The sequence below is a fragment of the Zeus faber genome, assembly GCF_960531495.2.
Source record: "Zeus faber genome assembly, chromosome: 3".
In the NCBI taxonomy this organism is placed as follows: Eukaryota; Metazoa; Chordata; class Actinopteri; order Zeiformes; family Zeidae; genus Zeus; species Zeus faber.
This window is the reverse complement of record NC_137190.1, coordinates 8909177-8921699: the sequence shown is the minus strand read 5'-3', so window position 1 is coordinate 8921699 and position 12523 is coordinate 8909177. Positions and strand designations below refer to the sequence as shown.

The following is a 12523-nucleotide window of genomic DNA, read 5'->3' as shown; positions in this document are numbered from 1 at the left end:
CCCAGCTTATGCACAACCACCCCTAGATTAACCACTGCTTCCATGTTCAACTTGAAGTTGAGTTTCAGACTAAATTGCCAAGAGCACAAAGGAAAAAACAAAAATCATTTTACCACTGAATCTGTAATCTCTCTCTCCCCCTCTCTCCCTCTCTCTCCCTCTCTCCCTCTCTCTCTCCTTTTTGAATGTGAATACATTTGTGCAAACGTTAACATCAGCGCGGCATGAGAGATTCTGCTGTCATGAGAGCACTCTTGCTTCAAGGTTAACCTTACCCCGTGACACCCAGTCAACCGCACACCGTCTCATTTCCTTGGCAACCGTGACTCATTTCCCTGACGACGCTGCAAGGACGGCTCCATAAAAAGGGAAGCGGCCGCCGCAGCGCAGCGCTCCGCAGCTGATGGCTGGTGCAGGGAAAAGCAGCCCTTCACTTCAAACCGCCTCCGGACAAAGAGTATGACCGCAGATCATCCATCATCTGCACAAGTTTGACGATCGCGGTGTCTCCGTGAGGCGGGTCAAGGGCCCCATTGTTCGTGGCAAATGCACACAAACAAAGCAGAAAGGTTTTCCCTCTGTACGGTGAAGGAGGTGTTCGTCACTCGGCATTAACGCCTTGTGTGTCTTGGTTCTTTGAGAGAGGTTCAAACTACTTAATCTCATGGAATAACAACGTTTTAAACATCAAGGCCTCCTCCCTCAGAACTGATACAGAGGCTTGGTTTGTGCAATTCAAAAAGTGGCTTCTAGAGGTTGGTTTCCCCATGCATAACGGAGTGGATGTCTGTGTGTGTGTGTGTGTGTGTGTGTTTGTGTGTGTGTGTGTGTGTGTGTGTGTATGCACGTGTGTGTAAAAGCAAATCCAACATGTTGACGTTGCACACACTCACCGCCAACAAGCCCCACCAACCAAAAGTAATGCAATTTCTGATGCTAGGGGTCACAGCACTGGTGACGGGGCTTCCGTGCCCCTGGTGTCTGTGGACGTTGTCCGCTCAGAATGGACTGGCTGTTGTGGGCGCGCCCATTTCAAACCTCCCTCCCTTTCCATATTTAATACACGTTATATAGATGGATGGTATCACGTCTACTTAAAAAAACAAAACAAAAATAAATAAATTTATATATATATATATATATATATTTTTTTTTTTTTTAATTAAATGGTGTATTACGGTTTACTTCGCAAAAAGATTACGTATATAATCTTGCCGTTCATCCCTTAAAATAAAGAATTGTCCTTCTTGGGGAAACAACAAATGAAGTGTTCTTTATTCTAGCCATAGTTTAAGGGACGTAAAAAAAAAATAAATGTGGAATTGCCTAATCATGAACAATACGCAGTCGTCCAAGCGTCCATTTTTACAAGGACGAGCGCCATTCAGAGCAGATCTTCCCTCCTATTGGCTGTTGCTCGGCGCCGCTCATGAGCATAAAGATGAAACCTGCTCAACTTTCCCTGTCGATGTGAAGCCGTGAGCTCCTTGCCTGTCGCCGCTCCGTTTGAAAACGCATCGCAGCGCCCCGTCACCGGCGGTGTGACCGCACCGTAACCCATTTTCTTATCATATCATCTTCTGGATTGAAGATTGAACGACACTCGAGCACCGTCACCTGAGTAAACGGGTAAACGGAAGCACATATCGATTTTTTTACCATGTTGTAGTCGTCAAATATGTTTTGTTTTTTTTCCCCCTCCCCGACTGTGTGACCCTCAGCTTCGATCCGCACGTGTCTCCTCCCTCGAACCGAGCGGCTCCCCCTCCCATCCAGCCGGCGGATGGCCGGGCAGCTCCAATCCGCCGACGAGGAGCCAATCACAGCAAATCAGTCATTAACCAGCGTGGCACAATGAGCGCTCTGTTGGAGCAGCCCGCGATAAGCCAACGGCAAACCACACACACACACACACACACACACACACACACACACACACACACACACACACACACACACACACACACACACACACACACACACACACACACACACACACACACACACACACACACACACACACACACGACGGATTTTACAGCAAACCTCAAATAAAAAAATACAAACACTACGACTGTTCCCCTTGGATAAAGTTACTCTGTTCTCAGATATCAATACTCACCAAAAATGGTCAAATCCTGATCATTTGCTCCAAAACCCGTCTCTGTCTCACTGCAGCAGCAGCACCGTCTCTGCCGAACAAGTTGATTCAGTTTCTCTAAAGTGAGTCCATCCTCTATGATGGGATGCTCTCATCAGCATTACATAAAGCCCTTGAGCTGCCACAAGCATGAAGAATGCCCACAATGGATAGAGGAGGAATTATTAAAAAAAAAAAAAAAAAAAAAAAATGACAAGAGCAAAAGACACCCACACATCTGCGTCCGCCCACCGTCAAACCAACGCTCGGAGGATGTGGCAGCACGAGGATAAAACAGTCGAAAGCCAGCAGGCAGCCGGAAAGGCTGTTTTTTCAGTTCTTGACCTTTGATTCACTCTGAGGCTGAGCACCAGCACACTCAAACACCTGCATCGCAGCGGCAGTGCAATAAATATACTGTACATCCACCTTGTGAAGATCTACCTGTCAACACTGAACGTGGAACGTATACCTGAACGGATCCACTTTTCAGGCTTCACCAAATTCGACCGGATCGACAAAGACGGCACGGTGCAGATGGAACGGGTGATGGCTTCCCTAAACGAAAGGTTGACTCTGAATTATACAAACCTGCTTCAGGTCGTCTCTCGACCGTCAGGACACTCAAAGGGCTGAACATGTTACGAGCCCTCACATTCCGGCCGCGGCCGCGCAAGGAGACGCGCAGCTCGTCGGGAGCCACACCCCGGCAAATTAGGCAGGGGGAGCCGGGGATCGAACCGCCAACCACTCCACCTCCGGAGATGACAAACAAACGGAATCCTGGACGTGTGGACGGCAACGGTTTCAGCTTGGATTTCGAGCGCAGCGATGGTAGCTCAGCCCCGTCATCACGCATGCACGCACACACAGACACACACACACACACACACACGGTGAAACCCCAGGGGGCAGCCAGGAGCTGTGTGCAGCGTACAGTGACACGCCCGGGGACCAACTCCAAATGTCCATTTCTGGTCAGAGGACGACCTTTTGTGCATGTTTTTGGTGGGGATCCTTAGCGATGTTTCAAGAAAGAAACCTCACGTGAGCACGGTGTGAACATGCACCACACAGAAAGGCCCCTGATCCGGTGATAACCCACCGGAGCACGCTGCCAACGGCGCCCCAGGCGGGGAATTGAACCCGGGACCTTCCGCCGCGCCCGCAATTACTTTCCGCGTCTGGTTGTACTTCAGGTTTCGATAAATTCGAGATGGAACAACACGCTTTTTATTCACACACACACCCACACCCACACCCACACACACACACACACACACACACACACACACACACACGCTTCAAATGAGCTGTTATTTCACTCTCAAAGCACCGCGCCGAACGCTTCAGTGTGATGCCCACTACCTGACGGGAACAAAGACGTCACCATCAACAACCACAACAACAACATGACCTTGGATTTGTTTAACTCTGTTAAAACACTTTCACACACACAAAAAAATAAAGAAAAAAATTTAATTAAACGCCATCTCCATCATGAATTTGTCAAATGTATTGTTGTCTAATGCTCTGGAATACAGGGCGCCTCAAACCTCTTTTACTTTCAATATCGCATTAAAACCAAAAAAAAAAATCAAGTTAAAACAAAAGCTCACTGATTCCCAAATGTTGAAAAATGGAGCCCAAGAATGTCTCGAAATGCTGTTTGCGTTACACAGCCATTGATTGAAAACTAAAAAGCTTATGTACTGTAGACACAATCCAGAGCAGCTAATGGCTCATTGTCTGCACTGGAAGCTGTGAAGGTGGATTTTAAATGGAGTGGTTTCCGTGAGGGGCCGTGGGCAGCGAAGCCACCCAGGAAATGGAACAATTAAACCGACAACAAGTTGAAGATCCATTTCTCTAACGACGGAGCGGAGCACTCTGCGTCTCAGCGGAGCAGCTCCCAGCCAAGCGGCCGGGTCCGAAAAAACCCCAGAAAAAAATACAACAGCAACACAGAGAACCGCTTGAGAGCCTCCATCAGAGGCACACTCAACAGACTACGAGACAACGTTTCACACGCAACTTCCCATTCTTCAGTATCAAATACAGGACGCTCCTATCGCTCCCGTATTCCAGATGCTTTAAATTTTAAAAAAAGGTGCAAGTGGGCCGTTTGAAATTTGGAGCTTTTTTTTTTTTTTTTTTAAGGTCTGAAATATTCGAAGTGCATATGCGACTTTAATAAATACATTTAAAAAAAGCCAATATCTTAAAAAGAAATAATAATAATATGAAGAGGGAAAAAAAACAAACAATAAAAATATGATGTGCCGGTGGGGAGATGAACGTATGAACGTGTGCAGCCACGGCTGAAGGAGAATGAAAAGCGGCCACTCAGCGAAAACCTTCCTGGACCCAGACCTCCGGGACGTGACCTCGGGGATTGGGCAGCGCTGACGACATCAAACACAGGGACCTCTTATCCTCAAAGCCCAGCCAGATAACCCTCCTGGATACAGGCCCTTATGTTCTGCAGGAGGGTGGGGGTGTTGGGGGGGGCTCCCGGTATTTCCCCATTCCCCGTGCGGGAGGTGCATCCTGGGGTTGAGATCCAGAGGAAGTCTCCACTCGAGAAGGCGACCCCTCCACCCTGCGCCGCGATCTGATGTGGCTACACCAACAGGCAGGAGGGTAAAGGGATCCGACCACACCCTTCCCAAAACCTTCCGCACTCCACACTACGTCCGAGCGGCCCTTTGCACCCGCTGGAGGAAAAAAAAATTTAAAAAAAAAATCTATCGCGAGTCACCGCTACGGGTCTCGGCGCCGCCCGATGGAGATAGAGAGACTTCCAGGTGCCGCTCCAAGCCGCCCCTGCACCCAGAGGATTTACATACAATCGTTTGTGATAAGATTAGTGGAGAGTGTTGTTAATGACGGGGGAACTGCTCTGACAAGCGACTCGAAAACTGAATCAAATAAAAGCCAGGTGCCCCCCGACCGCCCTCAACGCCTCCGTAGAAATCCAATAGTCTGGCTCTGCCGTCCGTCGGTCGATCGCACGAGGCTCCGCACATCCGACCGGTCCGGTCGCTTCACGTCAAACAACGTGCCGTCGCCGCCGTGCGTTCCCGCCGCTGCGGTCCCACGTGAAGTGACGGGGCGCAGAGTGATGGGATGTGTGTGTGTGTGTGTGTGTGTCGAGGTCTAAACCCGCCGCTGGCCTATGAACGGACGCAGCCTCTCCGTACAGGCCTCTCCGTACAGCCCCCCCCCCCCACCGCCCCCGGACCGGCCCCACAAGCCGCCGTCCTGTCGTGACCCGTTGTCGTCGCGGCAACGTTCTCCCGCCTCACGGCGGTTGCGTTTTGGGGGAATTCCGTGGTGAGTGCACCCCCGGGGGGGGCGTGCTTTCCGGGGAAAAGCCGCGTTAAGTCGTCCCGCTTCCGATTAACTTCCCGCTGTGAGCCAATCGGGTCGCAGCGTTGAGACAGCGTTCAGCCGGGAGCACATCCCCCGCTTTGCCACTCCTCCTAAAACGGATATCAGGTCACGTGAAAACATTTCTGCACGTCTTCCATCGTGCTTAAAAGCCGCCGCGGAGTCGGCCTAGACTCGGAGCCCACCGGTCGACGATCACCCCGATACGAGATCAATTTAAACGACTCCGACTCAGGTTGACGCCCAGCGATCCGGAAACAGGACCTTGGTGACAAAATACCTTTAAGTTTTCCTTTAAATCAGACGTGAACCCGGAGCCACCGACTCCTCGAAGCCGAGTTCCGGGAATATCAGCCTTGCGCCACTTCACCCCGAACGACGTTGATCAAATCTTCCTGTTCCGGTATAAAAAAATAAATAAATAAATAAAAATTTAAAAAAGTGGCTTGCGGGAGGAACGCGAGAGATTGAAAACAAATCTTATGGAAATCAGGGAGGGAGACCCAGAGTCAAGCGCGGAGCCAAGATGCCAACGTAAAAGAAAAAAAAAATAGTTTGGAAAGCGGAAGACACCGCCTAACCGACTGACCACAAGTGCAAAAAAAAAAATAAACTAAAAACAACAGCGCTTCACTAAACGCGGCTTTGAATGCAGCGCGGGGCGTTTGCCGAGGGAGATCCCGGACGTGTCGGCGTCAGGGGCTGGGCAGTGTCAACATCATGATGTTTCGTTATTTGAACAGATGTTGTGAACGGCGAGCAACGTGACGTGCACCGCGGTTACAGTGGAAGTGTCCACTCCAGTTCAGGATACCTTCCGTTCCAAGAGAGAAAAAAAAAAAAAAAGGAGAAACAGCCCTCAGCAGCTGTCCAAGTCGTTGCATAACACAGATATCCAATCTTCCTGAACGACGTCGACCTGGTGAGTACATAATGGAGTTCCCATAGGTGCAGAGACGAGGTATTTCTTGTGCAAATGAAGGACTCGCCCCGATACCACTCTGCTCCCACGGACCTCGTGCAGGCGCCGTTTGCTTGAGATCGAACTCGCGTTGCGATATATTGTTGTGATATATTTTCGGGTTCTGACCCAACTGGCTAAAGGAAGCCCAGAGGTTACAGCACGGGGCGCGTTACACAACGTGGAGCCGAGAAAAAAAAAAAAAAAAAGAAGACAAATCCGACTCTTGCTTTTTAAAGCGACTTGAAACAAAACAGAGATGATGATAATGAACGGCCTTGGCATGGCTTCAGTCACAGGACGGATGGGTGGGTGTGTGTGTGCGCGCGTTTGGTGTGTTTTCAGTGTGTGTGTGTGTGTGCGCACGCGTGCGTCAAGCTCGTTACAACAGAAAGCGCTTGTCCGGATGCAATTAACTGTAAAATCATTCAAAGTGCGGGCACAAAAGTGAGAGGGCCCCCATTCGTTTTGGGGAGCCAGACGTCGCGAGGGGCCACAATAGGCGAGTGCACGGCGACGGCAAATGCCGACGTATGTGCGAGTATTTACATTACAATGCTCTCCGTGCGAGATCACAACAGGGCCGCACTGAACTACTGACCCGTGACCACAGACACACACACACACACAGACACAGACACACACACACAGCCCCGTGAGTCACTGTGCAGTAAGCCCTGTTTGGTTAAACATCGTTATAAATAAATACAACTTCATATCTTTCCCTCCCCTCTTTGGTTGGTTTTGTTTGTTTGTTTGTTTGTTTGTAGGTTAAGAGCGAGAGCACATTTGAGCCCCGGTGCCGGCCGCACGAAAACAAAAGACCCGACAACCGCCCTGTTGCCTGGAATCCCGCAAAGTCGCCTCTTTTAACTGAGACAAAAATGGCCAAGGGATCAGTGATGCAGTCACCCCAAATAATACACCCACACACAACCCGCTGCTGTCCTCAGTCACTCAACTGAGCACGGAAAACACTGGACTGAACCACGCTTAACATCCCAACCCATTGTTTGCGCCCCCTCCCCTCCTCCTCCATCCTCCCTCCTTTATTTTGGAATCTCAATAAGCGAGATTAGGTCACAGGGCAAACAGAAGGAGCCATTATACCTGAGCAAACACATTTCACGTCCGAGCCGCACGTGGGCTCCCTTTCGTGGAGCGACGGCGAGATGCCTGTTTGCGCCAGCGGACGCCGGCGCATCGTCATCTGCCGCCGCCGCCGCCGCCACGTCCGGGGCGCCTCAGCCGCTCAAAACAAACAAACAAACAGAAAAAAAAAAAAAAAGATCAAGATTGACCTGATGCTGAAAGGGAATATTTGAAAGGAGGGGGCGATGGAATCCTCAGAAAGCAAACACCAAAGCAAAGCACCCGATCGTCCCACAGTATACAACATACAGTATACAGCATACAGTATACAGTATACAACATACAGTATACAGCATACAGTATACAACATACAGTATACAGTATACAACATACAGTATACAGCATACAGTATACAACATACAGTATACAACATACAGTATACAGCATACAGCATACAACATACAGTATACAACATACAGCATACAACATACAGTATACAGCATACAGTATACAACATACAGTATACAGCATACAGTATACAGTATACAGCATACAGTATACAGCATACAGTATACAGCATACAGCATACAGTATACAACATACAGTATACAGCATACAGTATACAACATACAGTATACAGCATACAGCATACAGTATACAGCATACAGCATACAGTATACAGCATACAGTATATAGTATACAGCATACAGTATATAGTATACAGCATACAGTATACAGCATACAGTATATAGTATACAGCATACAGTATACAGTATACAGCATACAGTATACAGCATACAGCATACAGCATACAGTATACAGCATACAGCATACAGTATACAGCATACAGTATACAGCATATAGTATACAGCATACAGTATACAGCATACAGCATATAGTATACAGCATACAGCATACAGTATATAGTATACAGTATACAGTATATAGTATACAGCATACAGTATATAGTATACAGTATACAGTATATAGTATACAGCATACAGCATACAGTATACAGCATACAGTATATAGTATACAGTATACAGTATATAGTATACAGCATACAGTATATAGCATACAGTATATAGCCTACAGTATACAGTATATAGTATACAGTATATAGTATACAGCATACAGTATATAGCATACAGTATACAGTATATAGTATACAGTATATAGTATACAGCATACAGTATATAGTATACAGCATACAGTATACAGCATACAGTATATAGTATACAGTATACAGTATATAGTATACAGCATACAGTATACAGCATACAGTATACAGTATACAGTATATAGTATACAGCATACAGCATACAGTATACAGCATACAGTATATAGTATACAGTATACAGTATATAGTATACAGCATACAACATATGTTTGAATTTGCTTTTAGATGAAGCTAGACAGACAAGATGCTCTCGTCCAGGCAGGTGTAAAACTGTATTTCAGACGGACGAGATACTTGCTTTTAGATGAAAGATAAAAGAGACCTGAAGTGAAAGGTCCTCGGGGAGAAGGTGCCACCACCACCACCACCACCACCACCACCACCACCCGAAAAACAGGTACAAGGTCAGTGCTGGTAAACCCCCCCAGGAAAATAATAAAAACCCCTGAGGTCTAAAACCCACCAGACACCACCTCGATATTTCAAATGATGGATTTAAATGTATTGATTATTCCAAAACGCTGATCTCGGATGGAACTTTGACCTGACCAATAACTGGGAGGACACACACACACACACACACACACACACACACACACACACACACACACACACACACACACACACACACACACACACACACACACACACACACACACGGGTTGGAAGAAAAGAGTAATCTTGTTTAAAAAATAAAGTTTAATTCAAAGTTGAAATTAAAGCCAAACTGCCGCCCTTGTGAAAGAGAGCGTCCAGTCGAAAAGGAGGAGGAGACTTCCAGCGGTGTCTGAGATGAGGTGCTCTAGTCCAGACAGAGGAGAAGCTCTAGTCCAGACGGACGAGATGCTCTAGTCCAGACGGACGAGATGCTCTAGTCCAGACGGACGAAATACTGTAGTTCAGACAGACGAGATACTCTCGTTCAGACGGACGAGATGCTCTAGTTAGGACGGACGAGTTGTTCTAGTTCAGACGGACGAGTTGCTCTAGTTCAGACGGACGAGTTGCTCTAGTTCAGACGGACGAGATGCTCTAGTTCAGACGGACGAGATGCTCTAGTTCAGGCAGATGAAATAATCTCATTCAGATAGACGAGATGCTCTAGTTCAGACAGACGAGATGCTCTAGTTCAGGCAGATGAAATACTCTCATTCAGATGGACGAGATGCTCTAGTTCAGGCAGATGAAATACTCTAATTCAGACAGACGAGATAGTCTAGATCAGACAGACAAGATACTCTCATTCAGATGGACGAGATGTTATAGTTCAGACGGACGAGATGCTCTATTTCAGGCGGATGAAATTCTCATTCAGACAGATGAGATACTCTCATTCAGACAGACGAGATACTCTGGATCAGACAGACAAAATACTCTAGTTCATAGACAAGATGCTCTAGATCAGACAGATGAAATGCTATAGTACCGACAGACGAGATGCTCTAGTTCAGGCAGATGAAATACTCTCATTCAGATGGACAAGATGCTATAGTTCAGACAGACGAGATGCTCTAGTTCAGGCAGATGAAATACTCTAGTTCAGACAGACGAGATGCTCTAGTTCAGACGGACGAGATGCTCTAGTTCAGACGGACGAGATGCTCTAGTTCAGACGGACGAGATGCTCTAGTTCAGATGGACGAGATGCTCTCGATCAGACAGACGAGATACTCTGGATCAGACGGACGAAATGCTCTAGTTCATAGACAAGATGCTCTAGATCAGACAGATGAAATGCTCTAGTTCAGACAGACGAGATGCGATAGTACCGACAGACGAGATGCTCTAGTTCAGGCAGATGAAATACTCTAGTTCAGACAGACGAGATGCTCTAGATCAGACGGACGAAATGCTGTAGTTCATACAAACGAGATGCTATAGTTCAGACAGACGAGATACTGTGGTCCAGACAGATGATATGCTCTAGTTAAGACGAATGAAATGCTCTAGTTTAGACGGATGAAATGCTCTAGTTTAGACGGGGATCCATCATCACATGAAGCAGAGTGAAACCAAGTGAGTCGCTCCACTCCACCACGTTCCACACAGTGTAGTTTGAATCCAATAAGAAACTCTTTCTTACCTCGATCCGTCGCCTTCGGGCTCCACTCATTCACTCTTCATTCATTTATTTCCTGTCAATACTAAATTTAAAAAAAAGACAACAAAAAAAACCACACACACACTGGAGAGATGGTCCCGACCGTCCGACCGTCCGCTGGGGACGCCGAGCTGCTCTGCCTCCGAACGCGGAAAGAGCACCGAGGACGCACGCACGCACGCGCACCCACAAAATCACACAAACACACGCACGAAAAACACTCACACAGTTACACACACACACACACACACACACACACACTTGAGTTACAAAAAACACACACGCATTTAAGCAACATAAAACACATACACATTTAAGTAACATAAAACACGCACACACAAAAGCACCCACACATCTAAGCAACATAAAACACGGACACAAAGGCACACGCCGCACACGCACCTCATGTGGGTGAATGAGTGGCGGAGACGCTTCCGTTGTACTGGGTTTTTATTGCATGATGTACTGAAATAGCTGCAGAGAATAAAAGTGATTTATTTTTATTTTTTTTTTCGGGTGTGATGAGCAGTTTGATTTGAGGAGGAGAGATGATCACCGAACATTCCGATGGCACCGTGCGGACAAGAAAGAAAAAAAAAAAAAAATAATAATAATAATAATAATAAAAGAAAAGGAAAAAATAAATCTGACCAAGGAAACCGTGGTTTCATGATCCCCCAACAAACGAAAGCCCCTCTTCCCCAGACAAGCTGTCAGACACCCCCCCCCCCCCCCCCCCCCCCAAAAAAAACCCACGACCGATGGGATCTGGAGGTGGATGCAGACTGGTGTTATGGCAAATATCTGACGACGGGTGGAGGAGGAGGAGGAGGTGGTGGTGGTGGTAGTTATTGCTGGTTATCTTCGTGTCGACTCGGTGAAACAAGTGGTTGCGGTGTGCTTTCTACAGGAGTCCCTCACGCGAACGGACGTCGGAGCGGGTTCCGGTTGTGAGGCGCGGGCGAGGACGCCCGGACGCCGCGGAGCGGGCGCCAGGGCTCCCGCAGATCCCGAGACTGGAGCGACGGCTCCGACTACAGGTCAGCCGCGGCGTTGCAAGACAGGTGGGGGTGGGGGGGAGTTGCTGGTTCGTGTCAAAAAAAAGTTTATTCCCCCCCAAAAAAAACAAAAAACAAAACAAAACAAAAAAAAATAAATAAAAAAAACACAAGCAAAAAAAATAAAAAAATAAAATAAAAATAAAACAAAACAAAGCAAAAAAATAAAAATAGATCTCCCTTTAAAGAAAAATAAACCGGCCATGTAACACAACATTTCACTTTATGACTTGCAGAATGGTCTCTCAAGATCTCAAAAGTAACTTGGTCACTCAACTATCACTGAAAGAAAAGGCAATGAAATTACATTAACGGTGACGATTTACTATACCGGACATATTGTACTCGCCAACATCTTTATCCGTCCTAAATAATAGGATTCCAAGAAACGGGCTCCAATGTTAATACATATCTTATCCATAGTGTATTCGTATAATAAAAAAATAAATACATTTAACAAATAAAATGATTTTGTATTTAGGTCAATTAACCAGGGGAAACAGATTACCTCCCACAGTCTGATTGTTGACAGGTTTGTTTGTTTTTTTGTTGTTTTTTTTTTTTCCCCTCATAGTGTAGGACTGACTTTCATTATTAA

The 12523-nt window shown here is 46.8% G+C and overlaps 1 protein-coding gene across 2 annotated transcripts in view; it reads right to left on the bottom strand.

Annotated features, from left to right (window-relative positions):
- adcy7 (adenylate cyclase 7) overlaps nucleotides 1-10968 on the bottom strand; it is a 68308-nt gene extending 57340 nt beyond the window's left edge. For both annotated transcript variants that reach the window (XM_079997475.1, XM_079997476.1), the window contains exon 1: nucleotides 10850-10968. The gene's annotated coding sequence lies outside the window, so the exon portion shown is untranslated. The remainder of the gene's footprint in view (nucleotides 1-10849) is intronic.
- Nucleotides 10969-12523: the final 1555 nt, after the last annotated feature.